This window comes from Melitaea cinxia, chromosome 20 (assembly GCF_905220565.1).
Source record: "Melitaea cinxia chromosome 20, ilMelCinx1.1, whole genome shotgun sequence".
Lineage (NCBI taxonomy): Eukaryota > Metazoa > Arthropoda > Insecta > Lepidoptera > Nymphalidae > Melitaea > Melitaea cinxia.
The window spans coordinates 14,042,348-14,064,962 of record NC_059413.1 but is presented as its reverse complement, the minus strand read 5'-3'; the positions used below and the strand labels follow the sequence as shown (position 1 = coordinate 14,064,962).

The 22,615-nt window shown below is 32.2% G+C and overlaps 1 protein-coding gene across 1 annotated transcript in view; it reads right to left on the bottom strand.

The window, feature by feature from the left end:
* LOC123663231 (GAS2-like protein pickled eggs) overlaps positions 1–22,615 on the bottom strand; it is a 98,627-nt gene that overhangs the window by 28,865 nt on the left and 47,147 nt on the right. The gene's annotated exons all lie outside the window — the stretch shown is intronic.

Below are 22,615 nucleotides of genomic sequence, written 5' to 3'. Positions count from 1 at the left end.
GTGTTTACTAATACAGCAGTTGCTACTCGCGACTGTCTGCGCGTAATTTTTTTTTTGTTCAGAATCTAATTCGTTTTATACAACTGGTTACATACGATATCGCTTGCATGTAGGTAATTTATTTTTTTGGGCAGTATAATTACGAACATTTTTTCTTGATTTTCTTATTAAAAAGGGGGTCACCTAAGTTCTTTTTGTGAAAATTAATTATAGAATAATTTTTATGTGGTAATTTTTTTTTGTTGTCCTAATTACGTATTTGTTTATATATATTTTTTATGTGTCTTTTATATATTTATATCGACCAGTAGGTTTCTAAAAATATACTCTTATTTACAGAAAATAAGTTACCGATACTTAGAAATTCAATTTTCCTCGTAACATAAAATTCCTATCTGGAATTATCTAAACGGTACAGTTTTAATTTTGCGTTTTTTGTTTATTTCATATTTTTCCGCGATAACAACAACATACTTGAATTATATAAGCATTATTTTGTATTTATTATGTAAATTTATTACATTTATGTACTTATTTGTTATTTTGAATAAAAACTAGAAGATTTTCTGACTTCGTGTGTATTATTTATTTTTAGGATTTATTATAGGAGTGGACTGCGAAAGGCCGCTGTGATGATGATGGTTTATTTTTAACCAACTTCAGAAATGGAGGAGATCGACTATATTTTATTGTGTGTTATCTCATAACTTATTTCTGGGTGGAACAGTCCACGAAATGGAATAAGTTTGTTTTGTTCCGTGGGGTGAATTGATTTCGATTTTTTTTTATCGTAATCTGTTGCTTGTCACATGGTTTGATTTGAATTTGATTGAGAGTTGATGAGTACTTTCGACTTATCCCTAGGGCTGCGTATATTCTGATCTATTTTTTCGTCTATCTCCGTTGTTATATAACAATTAATTATATAGTATATTATTGGTGTAATCGTTCCATAGCTATGTGTGTTTTTGAATTTATATAGATGAAAATATTTCAATTTTTTCAGTTCAGAACTGTCTATGAGAAATAAAACTATAAAGACTTGATTTAATATATATCCAGTAGAAATATATAATATGATGCGAACACAATGACTTACTAGCGACCCGCCCCGGCTTCGCACGGTTGCAAAAACTATCAGTGTTCCTCAACTATATTATACATGTATTATTGTAAACCCTCCTCTGGAATCACTTAATTTACTAAAGAAATCCGCATCAAAATCCGTTGCGTAGTTTTAAAAATCTAAGCATACAGACAGTGGGAAGCGACTTTGTTTTATACTATGTAATGATTTATAGATTAATATAGTTGCGGCTATAAATAACAACGTGATGGTTTATAGCCTACAACCTTCTCCAATAATCAGACTTTAAAAAAATTATCCTATTATCATTGAACAAAATGAACACTTATTTGACTTAAACAAATCAAGCCGACAAATTCACAATATAGAATATTACAACAATGTCGCAACAAATACGAAACTAATTCGTCAAAGCTATCAAGATATTGTTTTGATAGTTCAACGCGACAAGGTGCTAAGTGTGTGCATAATTTTCATCTGAGCACACGAGCGTATGAACCAGTGATGTGCGAAATAATTAATCGATAAATGATTATCCATATCGACGTCATGGATTGCCTAACGGAATAATGAAGGCATTATTGATAGGGTTGTCTTTATATCGAAATTTACTCTTGAGTGGTCGTGGGTTCAATTTTACACTTGACTAATGCTTTAAAAGATATTATATATTTGTCGTATATATATACCCGACATACTGAAGGCAAGTGAATCTGTAACTTTTTTATTTAATTTTTTTACTTAATACGCTTAATCGAATTGAAAAAGGACGAATATTTTCCAGCATTTAAATTCACGACCCCTTTAGTTAGACCTGTGTAGTCTTCTTAATATCAGTCAATACATTACTCTGACCAATACTACCTAAAATTTTAATATTACTTAGAATAATGCATAATTAAGAATTAATAACGATTATTTATCGAGGTAGTTGCCAGCCCTATACAACGTGCGCCGGCGCATCGCTCGCGTCACAATTACTTTGTAGACCGCCGCCGGTGGGTCGTGATCGCTGAGATTGCGATAATGTTGCCACAATTGCTAATATAACCGGAATTTATATTTACAAAGTATTAATAAAACATTACAGTCTATAACTAGGAGAATGTCTGTATTAAAATACTATATGTAACTATATTAAGTCTTAGTATGTCATAAATATGTCGTTTTATCGACTATATTCTATTAAAACAGTATGAAGATATAATATTGAAAATTTACTTCCTTTTAAGGTGCCATTAAATATTGTGAGACAAACTGTCAATGATAGGGTACTGTACGTTATAAAACTATATATCTTATATATAAATAAAAATGAATGTTGCTAAGCGCATAACTCGAGAATAGTTCGACCAATAGGCTAATTTATTTTTTTAACCGACTTCCAAAAAAGGAGGAGGTTCTCAATTCGACTGTATTTTTTTTTTTTTTTTTTTTTTTTTTTTTTTTTTTTTTTTTTTTTATGTATGTTACATCAGAACTTTTGACCAGGTAGACCGATTTCGACAAATTTTGTTTTAATCGAAAGGTGGTGTGTGCCGATTGGTCCCATTTAAATTTATTTGAGATCTAACAACTACTTTTCGAATTATATCTAATAATGCGTTTTTACTTGACGCTTTTTTCGTCGACCTACGTTGTATTATACCACATAACTTTCTACTGGGTGTGCCGATTTTGATAATTCTTTTTTTGTTGGAAAGGGGATATCCCTAGTTTGGTACCATGATAAGGAAACCAGGATCTGATGATGGGATCCCAGAGAAATCGAGGGGAACTCTTGAAAATCCGCAATAACTTTTTACTGGGTGTATCGATTTTGATAATTTTTACTTTAATCGAAAGCTGATGTTTATCATGTGGTCACATATAAATTTTATCGAGATCTGATAACTACTTTTTGATTAATCTTTGATAACGCGTATTTACTTGACATTATTTTCGTCACCTTACGTTGTATTATACCTCATAACTTTTTACTGGGTGCACCGATTTTGACGTTTCTTATATAAATTAAAAGCTACTATTCGTCACGTGGTCACATTCAAATTTAATTGAGATTTGATTCGTAATTTGTGAGTTATATCTAATATTGCGTATTTACTTGACGGTTTTTTCGTCACCCTACGTTGTATTATACGTTATATCTTTTTACTGGGTGCACTGATTTTGATCTTTTTTGTATAAATCAAAAGCTAATACTTGTCATGTCGTCCGTTTTAAATATGATTGAGATATAATGAGCAATTTTTGAGTAATCTTTGATGACACGTATTTACATGACGATGTTAAGACGACTGTGGTCATGTTCAATACTTTGCCACAACGCCATCTATCAAAATGTTATGAAATTACTTCGTTCACTATCGATCAATTTACAATATTCCACTAGAGTAGAGAGTAGCAGTTTATTCGTTATAAATATATTTGAGCTTTTAATTTTTGAGTTATCGCTAATACTGGGTATTTACTTGGCTATTTTACGTCGACCAACGTTATATTAACCTAATTACTATTTTACTGGGTGGACCGATATCGATGATTCTTTTTTTAATCGATAGGTGGTGCTTGTCATGTGGTCCCATTTAAATATAATTGAGATTTGACTCGAACTTTTTGAACTATATCTTATATGGCGTATTTACTTGACTGTTTTTGGAGTTTTCTCCTTAAGAATCGATTTTCATTTAAGGCCCCGGAATGAAAAAATTGAACAGTAAAATCTACTGAACGAATGACCTTGTTAGAGATGGCGTTCAGACGTTTTCTAATAACGCAATTAGGTTCCGATAGATGGCGTTATTGCATTCATTTATTTACAATTTGATATAGTAATAATATATTTCTTAGACTAGTAAGCCTTTTTGTGCCTATTTAGTATTTAGACAGTTGATCTGAAGGGGTAAACTCCAGTCGTGCATCGGAGCTGTGTGAAAACATGAACATTACATATTTTTAATAAAAAAGACATAAACCGTAATTCAATATAAATCCGCTTCAACTAAAAAACCCGCCGTAATAAGCGATTTCAGCGCTTCGCGCGAATCGACGACGGGCCTTTTATGAAATTTCTGCCTACAATCGCTAACAAAATGTTAGAAATAACAGTAGAACATTATATAATTCTACAATTTTATAATGTCGCGTTAAATGGAATACGAACAAAGTATTACTATTTTTTCGTCGATCTACGTTGTATTACTCTTCGATGTAATTGAAGTCGGTTTTTTTTTCGTTTGCGAGCAAACACAATTATTGTATGTTCCTTAAGGCCCACGGAAGGTTTATAGTAGTAAAAAAATTAATTAAAAAAAACTAATTTTTACTATTAACTTTTGACATAACGAAGTCTGTCCGGGCGGCTAGTTGTTAATAACGTCAGAAAAGTGAAACTGTTGAGTTATTTAGCTATTCTACTTAACATAGGTAATCTGTGGAATGTGTCGTCTTTTAAGCAATTAAAGATAAATCAAAAAAGAGTGTGTGCAATTCACACGACCGAAGTGTAACTTCTGAAACTGATGAGTTATTTACCTATCCGCCTTAACATAGCTTAGTAGCTTCTAAGCAATTAAAGTTAAATTAAAAAAGTATGTTGGCAATTCACATGACAGAAGTGAAATTTCCACTAACTAGCCTACAAGAGATTTTGTTCACCGCGAATAATAAAATACCGTGTAATGTATTCTATCTCGTTTTCTCAAATACATTTATGTGTTTGTTTCTTTATCGTAACGAATTTTCATTTCATCGAGTTTCAAATCACAACGACTCAAAAGAAGTTTCACTTAAAAAAAAAATCCCAGACTTCTCAACAAAGCTTGGTCACCCGACGTCGGCACGTTTTGTCGCAAACGAGATAAACCCGCGACCTTATATAATTGGCGAGCGTTCCCACGACAGATTTGACCTTTGTCCTCAGTTAGCCACAAACGGCTATGGCGCCTAGTACCATAGGGAAACTCGAATGGCCTAGGCGTAAAATGGGCATGGCTTTTGGTCTATTGTTGTTGCTTGACAAATAATTCATGATACTGCTCATGCCCATATTTATAAACGCATTGTATTTGCAACTGAATTTAAGAGATTTATTTGTGCGGTCATGAGGGAAAAACTACAGTATTGATTTCCATTAAGTCTTTTAAACTATATTTCTTAGACACAACTAATCTATACATATAATAAAATGGTAGAAAAGTTAAAACTGTACATTGAATGTTTTTTTAAAAGAATACTTGGAGTGTGATCTACAATCGATACCGAAGCCAAAAATATAGTTTTTAGAATTCTTGTCTGTTTGTCCAAAAGTACCGCATGGATTTACTTAAAATTTGGCACGAATATTATTAAGAAGTCGGGTCAACATATAAGCTACACCTACCGGGAACGAGCAGTGAACCTTTATTTCCTCAACGCATTCTGTAACAACGTGTAATCTAACGACGCATATTTTAATGTTGTTGTTATTATGTTAATAACCACGCTATAACGCTAGCTTCACACTATAAAAATCACGCAATATAAGTAACTAAGCCGATAAACATAATTAAATGAATATAAGTAGACAAGACAATTTTAAAGCAGCGCCATCTATGAGATTTGTTTGTAGATATGAAATGTAAAAATGAAACGGGTAAATGAATGTTATTTTATAAGGTATAATCGTAGGTACTTTTGGTGCTGTATAGCGTTCACGCAGACGACGTCACGGGCAGTAGCTAGTGATGATATAAAATTATTAATTTTATGAAATTAAACATTATATATATTTACAATTCACAACTTAATAACTAAATATTTACAGATAGTTTTCGTATAAATCATGTCCACGTGGAATTGTGCCAAGAATGCTGGCAGCATTTCCCCGTTGAATCGCTATGCCGATTCTCTGGGCAAAAATGCACCAGCCCTCTTGTCACCAGTGGAGGCAATAAGGCGAGAAGTTTTGTTTTATGAAATCAATGATATTAATAAGAACTATGAAGCTTATATACATAAAGTGTATATACACAATTATTTATCAAAAAAAAGAAAGAAAATCTACATACAATATTTATATACCGCCAACATCAATATTGTTGCGAAATTACAATACAAATGTTTTAAGGTGTACTAATTCCAAATTGCAAAACGGATGACAATTCCAGCTATTCAAGCCATTAATTTATATTTAAAGCGATTGTCAAGATTAGGACTCTTGTTATTCACTATAAGGACCTGTCACACCGGTTATGGATATAATTTATCCTACACATAAGCTATGAATAGACTTTAACTGCAGGATTTAGAATAGATACTTACAACCTGTTTCTCCTCAATTAATAAACTACGGCTTTAGAGTAATATTAGCGACTATAAATATCCCATAATTATATTGAAATGCGATGACAATGAAGCATAATAAATTATAGGCTTTTATCTGTGAGATATTTTTATCCGTCAAATAGCGTTATCTATAACCGGTGAAACAGGCCCTAAGTATACCTGTTACCGTATTTCAGATGTAAATTTCATAATATTTTGTTAAATCTAAACAGCTAGCACCTGCAAGGCCGCCATTATTTAGGGTTAGTCTAGAAAGATCATTGAATTAGGAATTCGGTTTCTATTACAGTTCAAAATATTATCTAGAAATTAAGTTGACTATTAGTATTATAGCCATTTCTAACTGCTAAATGTAAGTTGAACAAGCTGTGCGGATAAAATTCTAATACAATTGAGAAAAGTCAATTAGTTTATCAATCATTAATATATTATTATTTATTTACACTTTCGCACACTATTACAAGGTTTTAACAGTATTACAAATGATTTATAATATAAAAATAGCATTTGCATCATTTGCAACAGGTGGCCTTAGCGCTAATACAGCGATCTCTAGCAGGCAACCTTTGGGCAGAAGACGTATTAAATTTTTTATAATTAAAGACGATGACGTTGGTTTGTTGAACATGCTTATTTCCGATCTATGATACAAATTTTGGTAAACAATTGTTAATTAAAAAAACATTAATCAGCTCTTTTATTAAAAATTTACACATATATAAGGATAGAAAGAAAAATAGATATGGAATAGTATTTGGCTATAAACCCAATAAGTATCAAACAACAGCGTGAAATAAGTGTAGTATTTATCCAGTTGTTTTCAACATTCAGCATTTTTTTTTTATGTCACTAGGTCGGCAAATAAGCGTACGGCTCACCTGATGGTAAGCGATTACCGTAGCTTATAGACGCCTGCAACACCAGAAGCATCGCAAGCGCGTTGCTGACCCAATCCCCAACCCCCCCCCCCAGGAGCTCTGGTTACCTTATTCACCAACAGGAACACAATACTGCTTGAAAACAGTATTATTTAGCTATGATCTTCTGTAAGGTCGAGGTACTTTCCCAGTCGGGCTGCTCCATAGTTTGAGCAGGGAATTCCTACTGTGCCCTACCTCAGTCATACAAAAATCTTTTAAAATCTCTGAATTATTATTGTAATAGATACAATTTATTTTTGGACAAAGAAAGTATGATCATACTTAGTCTATAATCAGATTTTCTTTGACATAGATAATATCGCCATATTTTAAAATCGTCACAGCGCTTTAATCCATTGCACATTTTTAAATATAATAATAATAATAATAATACGTGTATTTCGGACGAGAAGTCCATAAAGATCAACAATATTTTACAGTTAGCTTAGAACAACAAAATTGATATGAAATACAAAAATAAAAACCTAACCTTTTTGCTCTAAAACTTTAAATGAAATATTTTGGATTCAAATATTACTGCTTTCTATATTCCTCATAGTAATATTAATAACTCAAAAACTCAATAGAAACACCACATTAATTTTGTTGCTCATTTGTCTTAAATAGTGTTTTCAGCCTCTGTATTACTTTGTTTAATATATTAGCACTTAAGTGAGTACTTCTCTTCACTCGGTTTTTAACTAAAATTCGTCCAAACTTAACCTTGCAGCTGAAATGACAACCTAATGGTAAAACGTGCAACGAGCAAGGTCAAAGGGACCCGCGACTCATTATTTATAATAACTGTTACAATAGACCGAACACAATTGCTTTGTCTGTCTGTCCTTCATGATGACGACTATTTTTGGTAATTTTAATTTTCTAAACTATGATACTCGTTACAATTATGTTAAACTAGCCACTCCGGCGAAATTTGTAACGTTATATTTTTTGAAGTAAGACTACGCACCACGCGCTTGAATTGGGGAGTTAGATACTTGAAACTTGAGATATAACGAATACAAACAAAGAATTATCCGACTGATATTGTTATTCCGTATTTTACATTTTTGTATGCAGCAATCGGTCGTCGAGTAAAAATATAAATTAAAAATTCAGGTAAAAATACCATAATATTAACTGCAAATCTAACAAATAGTTGACATTATAGAAGTGAAAACTTTTTTTGATGCACTGCACACACATTTTTCGTAGGTAGTAAGTTAGCCTAATCTGTCACGCTCTGAGGTAAAAGGCTCGATCGGGTGAACTCGGGACCGTCGAGTGTATCCGAGCGAGAAAGATACAGACAGCTGCTCTTCGCTGCTGAACGGCGTAAGGCTCAATCGGGTGAACTCAGGACTTATTGCGTTATTGCTTCATTGCGATTGTCAATAAAGTTTTCACTTCTGCCGTTGCGATTTTAAGCACACACTCCATTTTTTTGTCGTTTATTTACTAGCTGATACTAAGCACCAAATTTTTATTACATTAATAAATGTAGATTACTCAAATGCCTTGTTAACTGTTAATCATTAATCATTAAATAAAACTAAACCAGTATAACATATACCTTAATAATATTAGTTATTGTTAGTATTGTAGACCCTTATCATAGAATAAGTCAACGTCGCCCTCACCGCGGGAACGCATTAACTCAATACTGGAGGCCATCTGTACCGACCGTATAATAGGTACTTTAGACCGATGTTAATATTTTATCAATACTTGTACATTATGTTATCAATTCAAATACATAAAACACACACACACACACACACACACACACATACACCACGGTCGTCTATTCCTACAGTAGGTAACTTAACGGCTATGTTTTGCTGATTGATATAATGCTTTTTCCTTCAAATAAATGTTTTTTTTTTTCCTTCAAATAATACACTTTTAATGAACGAATGAATTAATTAATTTTAATGAAAGTGAAAAAAATTTATTATTTCAATAAATAATAGTCTCATACTTAAAGCCACCCAATGGGATGTAATCTTGTCTCAGATAACACAAAACAAAATAATATTAAGAACACGTATGTATGGCCAATACGGATAGCTATTTGTCATGTGCGAGAATCAAATCCGGTAAAATATCAGTCAATTATCATGACCGCTGTGTCAACGCAACAAACTGTATCTCCTTTCACCGCGTATGAAATATTTTTGAAGTTGGGCTTCCTTAGAATCATTCTTCTTTGTGATTTGAAACTCGATGAAACGAAAATTCGTCACGATAAAGAAACAAGCACATAAATGTATAGGAGAGAAAGAGATAGAATACGTTACAGAGTATTTTATATTATCGGTAAAAAAAACTCTCGTAGGCTTGAAAATCCGAAAAGCTTGGTTAATCCGTTTTGTTATTATTTACCACTAGCTACTGCTCGCGACTTCGTCCGCGTGGAATAATTACTTTTATCTAACTGGGGAAACTCTCAAAAGGAGAAAAAAAAACGATTTTGAAACATTCTTCATTGGTGTCCCGCTCCTATTGGTCTTAGCGTGATGATATATACCCTATAGCCTTTTTCGATAATTAGGCTATCTAACACTGAAATTTTTTTTCAAATCGGACCAGTATTTATTGAGATTAGCGCGTTCAAACAAACAAACAAACTCTTTAGCTTTATATATTAGTATAGATTTTAGTTATTAATAAAAAACCACAAATAATATTTTTTTATTTTTAGTTTAAATTGAACTCACAATACTCATGATAAAAAATATGACTCACATAATAATTTTTTTCCGTTCGCAACAGGAAATTACAGCTGACATAATGTTATAGTGTCGTAAAGTAAAATTTAATGCGTTTCCTCCGATTGTCCGTCTGCGACAACCTATCTACTAACTGGGCTGTGTCCGGTCAAGGATTTGTGAAACAAGCCAGATTAAATCGACGGAAAATTGCTATTTAATCATAACATAATAAAATCTTATTGTGTAATATTAGATCTGGCAACACTAGATAGATAAATTATTAAAAAATTGTGTGAGCGCATTTTTACGGCAGAAGTGAAACTTCTGAAAAGTCGTAATAACGTAAGTCGTGGCGATATTTTCTATCGAAGATGATCACGGTCTCATGAAGAAGGTTGTAAGCGCCATGCAAATCGCGTCGCTTACGAGTAGCAATAATGTATTCTATGTATAATGTATCTCACTCTCTCATATACGTTTATGTGTTTCTTTCTTTATCTATCTATTTTCTGTGACACGATTTCGTTTCATCGAGTTTCAAATCACAACAATTCTAAAGAAGTTTTACTTCAAAACTAAAATAACAAAAAAAAAACAAAACACAACATGCTGTTCCTCAGCCGTGACATTGATTAGTGTAAATAAAGATGGCGTCTTCCAATCAAGAGGATTGTACTCCGCAAGGTGAGAGCCACAATTACGGAATTAATTGTGACCAAATACATACGAGTTCGTTGCGTGTACGGTACTTGAGTTGTTTAGCAACTATATTCCTAAAATATTATTTATATATATATATATATATATATATATATATATATATATATATTTTATAAGGCTAATACTTTTAGGCTATTGACTTTTTTCGATTTAACTAAGGTAGGGCACAACAGGAATTTCCTACTCAAAATTTGGAGAAGCCCGACTGGGGAAGTACCTCGACTTTACACACTACCACAGCTAAATAATACTGCTTTCAAGCAGTGTTGTGTTCCTGTGGTAAATAAGATGACCAGAGCTCCTGGGGGGGATTGGGAGTAGGGTCGTCAACGCGCTTGCGATGCTTCTGGTGTTGCAGGTGTCTATAAGCTACGGTAATCGCTTACCATCAGGTGAGCCGTACGCTTGTTTGCCGACCTAGTGACATAAAAAAAAGTTGTGGATAACGCTCTTTGACGGATGACTGTATCCAAGAGTTAAAAAGTTTTTGATTTATAATTTTTTTTTTTTTACTATCGAATTCTATTATATTTATGAGATATTTCTTTTCGCATATATATTAAGGCTTTAGTTTATTAATTGAGGTGAAACAGGTCCTAAAGACATATTTTACTTCCCGCTGTCAAAGACTATTTGTAAATTATTTGCAGAGTAAAATTTATCAGAAACTGCTGAGACCGGCACTTAGTATAGTTATTTTTTAAGTAAAGAAGGTACAGATGCGCTATACTGAGGGCAATGACTCAATGTTGAGTAATTCAGAGAACAAACTATCAACGGAAACGTTTTCAGTTAAAAGATCGATATTCCATTAAAAAAAAAAACATGCCTTGAATTTACAATTAAAACTGTACTCATTACAAAAGACTGTTTGCAACTATCACTGATACTGATATTCACATCAAATTACATCGACCAATAATACAACGTAAGTAGACGAAAAAATAGTCAAGTATTTACTCATTATTAGGGATAATTCAAAAAGTAGGTACTTGTCATATCTAAATTTAAATGGGTCCACATGACAAGCACAACCTTTCGATTCGATTTTCGAAAACAACCATCGTAATCGGTTCACCCAGTAAAAAGTTCCGAGGTAACACACAATAAAAAATACAGTCGAATCGAGAACTTCCTCCATTTTGAAATCGGTTAAAAATAATACATCCAATTCATGCCAGGAACTCATAATTAAAAAATATATATTTCCCCGCACTCAACTCCAAATTAACTTGCAAGGAGTTCTTATATGTATCATTAAAGACTTTTTACAAGTTCATTATCCTGTTTTTTTAATAATAATTTTATACATTATGCTAAATGACATACTTTACACATATACTTAGTTATCTTTATCTTTTATCTTTGAGACATATATAGATATATTCTTATCTTTGATCACAAGTACAATTTAACGTAAATATGTTTTTAAAAGTAACAATAAATATAAACTTTTGAAATTATAACACTATGTTTTTGGTATCGCGTAACCAAGTAAACGAACTGAAATACCGGTTATTATGTATGATATGCGTAACTTTACGATTTTAACCTAAAAATCGTTAAATAATTTAAACTTAGTAAGTACAAGTTGTACATATAGCGCAATCTTGGGGAGGCGTATGTCCAGCAGTGGACTGCAATAGGCTGAACTGACTGACACATGACTTCGTTGGCACAGAACTTTGAGATAAAAATATTTAAGTACTTTCGTTTCAGTTTACGACATCAAGACAGGATTTATTTTCTTCCAGGAACACGGTCTGGTTTCAGTAAAAGATTTTTTTTATTATCTTAAACCATCTCTTTACAAATAAAATAATGTAAATGTCAGATATATGTCTCGTTTCAATACAATTTCAAGAAAAGTGTTCATTTTACTCTCCAAAACAAAACCTTTTAACGAAACAGAAAAATACCTACCCTATATACAAATAAATACACACACACACACACGCATAAACACTCATGCCAAACTCACACAGTATTCATATGTTATGTTTAATTAAGTTATGAAATTGATTGCAAAATTATATTGTATAAACATGCAGAGGAAAGGGACGGTTACTCCATAATACAGATTAGGTACTTTATAACCTAGCTAGGAATACAGTACTACGTCTATTAGATTATATACTAGCTAGTACCCGCAACTTCGTCTGCGCATGATTAGTAAGTACTTTGAGTAGCTTATTATCTTCTCAATATCTATATTTATACCAAAATTCATCAAAATTGGTTCTGCGACATAAAAATCAATTTGTTACTACCAAATGTGCATTAGAAATGTATTATCAATTTTTATTGTATTTATGGTTCACCGTTTTGGCGATAATGGCTTACTCATAAAAAATAGATATGTACTGTCACGGACTTTTTTGTAGGACTAATTAAGATAAACATTTCTCTTATACATTATATACGTGTAAACTCTACAGTTTTAAAGCAACGTACGCCAGAACAGCTCGCAGATGGCAGATTTTTTTCCGACTTACTTGACAACTATCGTTATATTTTGAACAATTCAAACACTATCTTTAAAAATTATAGCTTATGTGTTATTCTAATGTATAAGCTATATTATTGTAAACTTTCATTAAAGTCCATTCGTTAGCTTTTGCGTGAAAGAGGAACAAACATCCATACATACAAACTTTCACGTTTAAAATATTAGTAGGATAAAAATGAAATAAAAACCATAAGTGTGTCATTTGTACTACATCGCGACATTCTCGATTCTTACCTGTAACAAATAAAGAGAATAATTAAAAATACAATAAATTTTTGAGACGCAATTAAAATGCATTTATAGTAAATAAACTTTATATAATAACCAATTAGGGACAGTGTACAAATATTTTTATACTAACTGTATATTGAGTAACAAAATCGTAACCTTCGTTTCAATTATTAGCCCCAACTATTCGTTAAACCGCAGTGGAGCAACATGGGGTATTAAGGTCCGATCCTTCTCCTACATGTACAAAGAGGCCTATGCCCAGCTGTGGGACGCTCCACGTTGAATCGTGATCGAAACAGTGTAGTTCTAAACAATTTGTCAGTCAATAAATGTCGTGTCAAACTACAAAATGCAATTTCTTATAAAACAAATGTAAGTCATTGTTGCAAGATTTGCCCTAAGGAGTTACGAGATGGAGGTCGTGCAGTTTAACCCGTTTATTGTTAGAGCGAATTACGAACACACGACCACATCTAGAATCTCGTTCCTAATCGCAGTTCCAAGGTGAAGCTTTGTTATCGACAATCGAAGACATATACACTTTAATTGCAATGAATTGGATCGGGACTTTTTCGAGGACTTTGCTTCGGAATTTTTCGTAATTGAGTTAGTTACATTGAATTCACTTTTTTGGTATTTTCACCGAGAATTTTACAACATTCAGTGGAATTTTTGCATGGGATTTATTTCTCGGACTTTTACAAACACACACAAAATATATCTTTGGCGTACATATTAAAAAAAGTATGTATGATGTGATTTGTGTTTTTGTGCAAGCTGTTTGTAATTTATTTTCAAATTTTTGAATGCTCCATTATTATATTAATTAATTTGATAGAAATCAGTGAAATTTGTTAACTAAAAAAAAATGACACACATATTGGTAAACCAACCGGTCGAGTCCTACGTGTGGTCGGGCTTTAAACGCTTTTTAATGGAATACGGAAAATTTTCTCTTTATGTGTGGTGCAGCATCAATTTTCGTTTTTGTCGAATTTTTGGGCGAACTCCGTTACTTTATTTGTTATGGCTTATACCGTGGCTTTACTTACTTATACTTTTAGTTTGTGTACTTACCTAAATATGTATTTTGTCTTATTTTCTATCGGATCTAATTTATATACAAAGAATTAGTTTGTCTTAACGCGTTATCACAAGGCTTACAACGATTATTTAAATATTTTTTGAGTTATTAATTATGTTTTATGAGCTTCTGCAAATCTGAATAGCGATATAAAATCCGAGTAAAGCCAACGACGTAGTCTAGTCTTCACAAAATCTATACTAATATTATGAAGCTGACAAGTTTGTTGGTTTTTTTTTTGTTTAAGCGCGCTTATCTAACAAAAAAAAAGGAACTGCTGGTTCGAATTGAAAAATTCTTTTTGATTTGGATACCCCATTTATTAAGATAGATAAGATATATTATATAGGCTGTGTTTTTGCTCAAATTAACGCATGTAAAACCGCGGGGCACTACTTATATTTTAATAAAACTTAAAATAGGCTATACAGTATTTTGTTATAAATGAATTATAAATTGTGTAAAAATGAAAGAGACATCTGACAGTTAAAACAAAAATTACTAATTGTCTGTATTTGTAGAAGAAGGCCGAGTTAGTGTTATAATAAATGAAATTATTTAAAATTATTACATAACCATATATTTAATGACTAAAATGTCTAATTAAACCCTATATAATTAATAATCGTTAAAGCAAATTGAAATATGTATCACAAGTAAAGCCTAACAAAGGACGTCCGCGCCCACACCGCCGCCCACCGCGTAGGCGACCTTGCTCTAAGCTACATTTTTACTATGTGACAACTCAGATCTAAAGCTTGTATATCAAAAGGTTAATATGTTACATATTATATAGCGATATTTTTATATATACAGTTAAATGTTGTAAATATTTTACATAATTTTATAATAAAACACAGTTTTATTTTTTTAATAGAAACATCGGATTTTGTTTCAAGTTGATTGCAAATACGTTGACATAGGGTTGTCTACTAAAAGTCTAATTTGAATGGCAATTGTCAAATATAATATAGCCTGGCTAGAAATTTTCCAGCTAACCTTTTCGCGATTTACCTCGGTCCATTAAGATGCGTGAAGATCACGTCTAGTTCGTAACTTAAACTAAAAGCTTTTGAAGCCTACTCGAATAAAGTGAACAGGATAATTGCAATAGTTCCGAAGTACCGGAAATCCAAAATGGCTTGCACGTTATATTTACCGCGTTTGTCATTTTGAGTTATGGTTAAAATTAATTTAAATTTATTCGTAAGCGTGTGATGCACGGCAAAAATACAGACAGATAAAAAAAACATAAAAATAAATACAGAGTTATAGCTGTTATAATTATTAAATCAAAATTAAATTATTTTATTCAATTAGACTTCAAAAGCATTTTTAAATAGTCATTTTGCAAATAAAAATTATTGAAGTAGATTCTTTAGAGAAGATTCAGAAAGAGATTCCGCAGTTCATCTTTTAAAAAATACATAAGTATATATAATATTAATAGGTATATAAATAAATTATTACTATATATAGCCATTTAGACTTTAACTGCATATTTTCATAATAGCACCAACATAGCTCCGATGAGTAATCGGCTCAACTAAGCGATATAACCTTTTGTGGTGATTACGCGCGAGGCGTGAAGTTTATAGAGCGATTAGTGCTTTTAATAGATTTTTATATAAATTACTATTGATTTGAAATAATTACATAATAGTATATAATAATACTGTAAACGTTTGTTTACATAAATTTGTCAGAAGGGCGTGGTAAAGGTTCTTATGTTTAAAATACTTTATATAGGCAGGACCAATTAGTCTGTTTTTTTAAGGTTTCTTTTTTACTGAAGTGCTTAACGTTTGAAGCAGGTATGTTTCAAATGTTTTGCTCAACATTTGAAGCAGGTCTGCTTGGGAAGTACATCAAACTGGCAGCAATTACAGCTGAATATCACTACTCTCATGTAGAGTTGTGTTCTTACTTCTAAGAACATTAAACAAAGTAAATGTTTTGTGTGTTTAAATCAACAAGATTAATAAGCTGAATAAGTTATTTGTAAAAATAAAGTGAAAACAAATATAATTCTTCGAAATAAAAAGATTACTTTTCCTTTCAAATCGCTTTCTAATCTTCATTTTATAGGTTTTAAATAAGCCTACGGCTATCTCGGTGAAAGACTGTGTTTTGTCGACATAACGATGTTTAGAGTATTACTAATATCTACCTTTTTAGTATAAATGATTTTATATAACGTTTAATAATTAAGAAAAAAAATCTTGCCAAATGCGAGTCGGACAAATGAATGGAGTGTTCCGTGACAATGTGTTAACAATTTATTTATTTGATCGAATTAAATACGAATAAATTAGCTATGACCATTTTAATGAACTGAACTGAACATAACTTTATTGAACTTTATTTTCTTTTTCTTATCAGCGAAAGACAATCATTTTTCACGATCGTTTGTTCCTATGTAGGCCACTTAATGCTTGTGTTCGAGGTAATATCTGACTAACTGTATATGTCTTACATCGGGGTGGTAATCAAGTTTGTGACTTGAACGCCCTGAAGCAGAAATCATGGTTACTGTAAACTACACCAACAGGCTAATAGATTAATTTAAGTGCATCATTATGACATCTCTGTTAGCATTTTCGGATTAAAATTATCATACTTATATTGTGTACAATTATTTTGTATATGACTAGGTCGGCAAACAAGTAATAAAATAGTAAGCGGTTACTGTAGACTATATACACCCCCCCCCTCGTCCCCCAGGAGCTCTGGCCACCTTACTTACCATAGGACCATACTGTTTGAGAGCAGTACTATTTAGCCATGATCTTCTATAGGCAGTTCCGAAGACGAGCAGATCAAGATTTTGAACAAGATATCTTCCATTGTGCTCTGCCACAATGATCTCCAAATATTTCGTATATAAACTGATTTGTACGAATTACAATATTTTAACTTTCTCTGATAATCACAATTGATCATCGATAAATTTTCGATTTGTTCGATAAGATCTTATCTCCGCCCACGAAAGTCCGCCGCCGGCGGAGATATTATGTTATTATACTCATTATGAGGTTATTGAAAACATTTCGATGTGGACACAGATGTCACATTATGTCCTCGAGGTAAAATTAATTTGTCATGTGTTTGTATACAACCCGACTTGTTTATTATAGATCTTTGTGTAATTTCTGATTTAGTTTGCTATAGAACTTAATCAAAAGATTTCCGTAAAGATTTTTTTGTACGACTAGGATGGCAAGCATGCTTTGCGAATCTTTGATGGTTAGTGGTTACCATAGCCTATGAACGACTGCAATATTAGAAGCATCATAAGTGCGTGCCCTGACCCTACTTTCAGCCCGACTCTAAAGTGATCTCAGGAACACAGCACTAAATGAGAACAGTATTATTTAGCTGCGATCTCTCCATATTTGGAGAAAGGTATCTCTTGCTATTCCTTACCTCAATGAGTATGTAGAATCAAAGATAAAGATTATTAAAAAGATGTTAATGAACGGATATTTTAATTCCATTAAAGTTTCCCTAATTTTTACGGCAAAAATGGTTGTTGCAATAGCTGTCGTAGATTCGACCTTGCTCGTGACTAATTTTCATATGAAATAAGTGTTATTGCTTCGCATTCAGCCTGTACATCCCACAGCTGGGCATAGGCCTCTTTCTCCAAGTAGGAGAAGCTTAGTCCACCACGTTGCTCCACTGTAGCGTGGCGGATATGTTCCCTACTATGAGTAACGATCGCTATCAGGTATTAACGATAACAACCGGGACCGACAGCTTAACGTGCTCTCCGAGACGCGGTGGGAACACCCAAAAGGACAGACATCCAATCAGGAAAGATATATTTGAACAAATAAAAATATCCATCCCGAGCGAGAATCGAACTCGCAAACCGTCGGTGTTTTTTAATCTGCTGCAATATTCAAAAATAGTATTCCAATATCATTGGGCGGCTAATATCCCTCATTATTAGGTGATTTAGTCATAACCACTTCTATTTCTTTGCGTGATTTCGAAGACACGGTATGAATCCACAAAAACGCACTTCAAAACCGGAAGTAAATGTTAACTGTCATCGTTAATAACATTTTCCACCGGAAATGTCGTAGAAGAACCCTTGATTTATGCAAAAAAATCCTCAACTGTCATTTCGAATCATACTAACTTAATAATTATCGCTTTAAGCGCCACAGCCCTCAAACAGTCCAATGTCGTTTAATTGACATACAAATAAATATGCTCTTTTTATGGCGCTTAAATCATCATTAAGTGTCATTTCCATTTCGCGAAGTAAAATTGATGTTAAAAAAGTCGTAATATGCGAATCGTTATGGATTTTGACATTTTAATGTTTTAAGATTTTTTATGATTACAGTATGACGACACGCGTAATAATAACTTGAAAATAATTGTTCGAAAAACTGGATATCGCTAAAGAATTCAGTGTTCCAAAATGTTTTCATTTCGCCGTTTTGTTAACTGTTTTACGATTCAGACTGTAATATCCCACTGCTGGGCATAGGCCTCTTTCCCCATGTAGGATAAGGATCGAAGCTTAGTGTTTGACCCAAATCGTAGATATTAATATTTACAAACACAAAAAATAATAATAATAATAAAAGCAAAATAATCAAGTCCTACTTAGTTATTCACCCTACTGAGATAATACTGTGGGGGGGGGGGGGGCATCGGCTGCGAAACGCTTATAATCACTTAAAATAAATAAAATAAAAAAGCCTTTTATTTCTTGCTTATTCATATGACAATTTTAATAACAAGGTGCATGCAAAATTATTCACAGATTCAAATTTTAGTTTTGCTAATTTTGATGCATTTAAAAAAGAACGATAAAAAAGTAAAAAATAAAAAAGTAACAGTAAAAAAGTAAATATGGTTAAATAGTACATTTAATTGTGTTTCCAATTATAATTTATAATTACTTAACACTTTCTAAATACATCCCATTTTAGTTTGATGTTACAGCACCCGATCTGCTATGATCGCTACGGTGACGTCATCAGGTGTCAAGGTCTGCTTCGACCGTACGTTTCTTATTGATATCTATATGATTAATGAATTTCATTGAAATGTACAGACAGCAGAAACACTTGTTTATATATTTCTGTGTGAGTGTGTGATTGTATTTGTCTGTGCATGCGTGTGTGCATATATGAAAAGAAAGTAGTCACTTTTCCTACCTCTGTAATAATATTAATAATACTTTTAGAATCTTTTAAAACTAATTAAATCTGTAAAAGCACGTGACGTATTAAGCCAGAGTTCTTACTCCTGTTTTAGACGAGAAATGGTAGGTATTCCACATCATCACCTGTAAAATGGTGGATAACTATTTTTAACCATGTTCATGTATTAAAAAAATATAAAAAGCTATATAATAATTAACATGGTTATTTTCATTACTAAAATGATCTAAAACGGGAAATTTACTCTCTGTCTTGTCTCGTGAACAAGGCATTCTTAGATAATGTCAAAATATCGAGCTCCGCAAAATGAAAATAAAAAACATGGTAAATGTCCCGTTTTAAACTTATTTTACATAATAATTAACTGAATCAAGAAATACATTGACACTAAAAAGAAATATTTAATTTTATTCCAAGTTTTTTTCCCGACGCTACATTTTGAGAGTCAATAGTTATTGAGATGAAATCTCTCAAGCCGATTAATATATCATCGATACGTAATAATTAAAACATGCAAAAAATAATATTGTAGATAAATATTTTATTTCTATTTTTTTTTTGCATTTATAAATAATTGATTCCATTTTAACTTTTGACAGGTAACCATTTTATTATTTGAAGTTTGATTTTAAATTACGAAGATTGGGAATATATGAAGATTAATATTACAATTCCGTGTAAATAACTACACTGATTATAAAATACAGTGCAAATAAAGTGTGTTTATTTTTTGCACTTCCTAATCACATAACTGGTCTACCCCACATATTTATAAAATCACGATTTCAATACGATTCAGCCAGTAACCTCCCATTGCTGAACATATGCCTCTTTCTTTGAGCTACGTCTACGTCATACGTAGACTACAAATTATTACGATACTTTAAAAAAACTTTATTTCAAAGTTGGTAAATGTCAAACATTTAAACAACAAGCGGAGTCGCAAGCAACACTATGTCTCGTACGTAATAATTTAATAATCGAAAATGATACGTTGGAAAGTTAAATCAATATTGATAGTAATTTTAAAATTACTGTCTCAATTTCAACCGATAATTATCGATAATAAGGTATTTTGAGATAATCGACCTTCACCCCTTGTTCCTTTTCACGATTATTTGTACTCCTTGAACTTTCGTACGAATTAAATTACAATTGGATAATTTAATTATAGATTCTCGATGCTTTTAAAAATTTATCATAAGCAAAATATATCATTGGTGTAAAAATTAAAAATGCCTTTGATTGTTAAAATATACCGACCATCGTAAATAAGGCGATAGCTACAAAAAAAAATATGTATTTGCGTGAAATGTAAATTTTATCTGTATATTAATACGTGAAGCAAAAACTTTGTACCCCCTTTTTACAAAAATTGCGCTGACGGATTGGTATGAAATTTCGCACACTTATAGTTTATATAGAGAAGGAGTGCAGAATGCTAATATTTTTGTTTTTATACTATGCATAAAAATATATTAAATCAATTTTAAAAAAAACATTACACACACTACCATGTATTTGTCACACACACGCATATTATACTCTTTTGTTCATTTTCAGTCTGTAATCAAAGCGAAATTTTTTAAAAAAAGGTTCTGTATTTTCATAATTTTTTGGTTTTCTTTAATTTAAATTTTTAATTATGGTCGAATTTCATCCTCTGGGCGACCACTAGTATGTTTTAATTGTCTTAGAGTACTACATACGCGAATATTAAATTCTTGTCAATCAATATAGAATCTCAAACGTTTGTTTGCTGGACCTACTTGTATAAAAACACACACACAACAAACACAAATACCTAAGCCATGAAAAACATCTGTATGACTTACACTTAAAACGGGAATCAAAATTACAATTAAAGTACTAAAACACGTCATCAAAATCGAATAAGTATAATTATAATCCAAGAGATTGTTACATATTAATTTATCGTACCGATTATGATACAATTGCACGTGATTATACAGTTTCCTGATTGTTCAATTACCGCGGGACGTTGCCCAAGCGTGTGCGTGTAGAAATTGCTTCCTTTGTATTATACCGAATATTTAATTATATTATATTTTAATACACTTGAGGTAGGCAAATAAAATGTCATGTGTGGTATTGTGATGTAACAAAGATTATAAGAACTTTAAAAAACAAATCACCGACGCGTTCGCGTAACGGTCACAGCTCTGGTTTGTGCCTGTTGCACTGGCGGTCGCGAATTCTATCCCCACACATAACAAACATTTGTATTGGCCATACAGATTTTTGTCGTGGTTTGAGTGTTTATGCAGTTCTTGTCCCCCACCGTGCCTCGGAGAGCACATTAAGTCGTCGTCGTGAGGATTACGGAAAACCGGGATATCTGGCGCGAACTTGGGGAGGCCTATATCAAGAAGTGAGCTGCCATAAGCGGAATTGGGGGATGTGGTGTATGGGTCTTTATTATCAAAGCAGCTCTCTTCCAGGCAATAACATTTTATACTTATTGATGTACGTTTGATGTAATTTTGATGCTTTACACATTAACTTTTTTACGCACGCTTGACTTGGGAGTAAGCTAGTGAATGCGTGACGAGAGCGTTACGAAAAGTGTGATCGGACGAATCGAATAGAATTTGAAAGGGATATAATGAAAATAGAACGAGAGAAAGTTACGTTTCGTAAGTTTTACTTCAGTCGTGTGATCTAAAGCACAGTCGAAGCCTCAAAAGCAGAATATCTAACATAAGATAAATTAACAAAATTGAATCATTCTTAAGCAATCTCTCATGTAATAAAAATTCACTAATAAAAAATACACACACCATTGAATTTCCAAATAAAACCGTACAAAATAACCGCA